This window comes from Octodon degus, unplaced genomic scaffold (assembly GCF_000260255.1).
Source record: "Octodon degus isolate 3935 unplaced genomic scaffold, OctDeg1.0 scaffold00016, whole genome shotgun sequence".
In the NCBI taxonomy this organism is placed as follows: domain Eukaryota; kingdom Metazoa; phylum Chordata; class Mammalia; order Rodentia; family Octodontidae; genus Octodon; species Octodon degus.
This window is the reverse complement of record NW_004524592.1, coordinates 12733537-12734809: the sequence shown is the minus strand read 5'-3', so window position 1 is coordinate 12734809 and position 1273 is coordinate 12733537. Positions and strand designations below refer to the sequence as shown.

General features: G+C 34.1%; 1 protein-coding gene across 1 annotated transcript in view; it reads left to right on the top strand.

Moving 5' to 3' along the window:
• The window catches only part of Pard3b (par-3 family cell polarity regulator beta), a 1028738-nt gene that overhangs the window by 69760 nt on the left and 957705 nt on the right, over positions 1-1273 (top strand). The gene's annotated exons all lie outside the window — the stretch shown is intronic.

The window sequence follows — 1273 nt, the reverse complement described above, 5'->3', positions numbered from 1 at the left end:
CAATGTACCAGTATGTGGTCTATTTTAGAAAATGACCCATGTGCAGCTGAGAAAAATGTGTATTCAGCTGTGTTTGGGTGGAACACGCTGTATATGGTCTCTAAGCCCATTTGTTTCAAGCTCTGCTTCAGTCTGCTGCTGCTTTGCTAATTTTTTGCCTGGTTGACCTCTCTTTTTTGGATACAGGGGTGTTAAAGTCTCCTATTAATATTGTGTATCGGATATTAGGTATTTCATGTCCATTAAGATTTGTCTTCTATGTTTGGGTGCTCCTGTGCTTGGTGTGTACATATTTGTGAGTGTTAACTCTTCCTCTTGAATTTTTCCCCTAACCAGTATAGAGTGAGCTTCTTTATTTCGTTTGATCATTCTTCGTTTGAAACTGAGACTATCTAATAACAGGATTGCTACCCCTGCTTTTTTCTGAGGTGCTGCACCATGTAGTATTGTTTTCTGTCCTTTGACTTTCAGCTTATGAATTTCTGTATGAGTTAAGTGCGTTTTTTATATACAGCATATTGTTGGATTTTGTTTCCTAATTGACTTTGCCAGTCTATTTTTTTAATTGGTGAATTGAGTCCATTTTACATTGATTGTTACAATTGATATATATTGACTTACAATTGACATGTTATTTATCTGCTTTTGTTTACTCCTTTTTCTCCTGTATTTAAATGTTTGCACTATTTAATGGGTTCCTTTTGTTCTCATTTGTGGAGGTCTAATCATTTTTGTCCCTCTTAACATCTTTTCGTAGTCTGTGGACGGTTGGCTTTGTCATCATTAAATTCTTTAGTTGTTCTTTGTCATGGAAGTATTTGACTTAATCATCAAACGTGAAGGAGTGTTTTGCAGGGTATAGTATTCTTGGCTGGAATTTGTTTTCATAGAGGATTTGAAGTACTCTGCTTCATGTTCTTCTTGCCTTCATGGTTTGTGAAGCAAAGTCTGCCATAATTCTGATGGATTTTCCTTTGAACATGATCTGTTTCTTTTCTCTAGCTTCTTTCAGTATATTGTTCTTAAACTGGATTTTTGGGATCTTTACTATTATATGTCTCAATGTGTTTTCTTTTATTTATTTATTTTTTTATTGAGAAATAAATATGAATGAGACAGTTTCACAGCTGATTAGTAGGACAGTTTTTTTTTTTTCAAAGTTTTATTGACAAACAGATAGCAATGAGACACTTTCAAATCATATCGGAAGGACAGTTTCAACAAATAATACACTGCATATATTCTTCTTAGTGGTTAATTGCTGTACAAGATG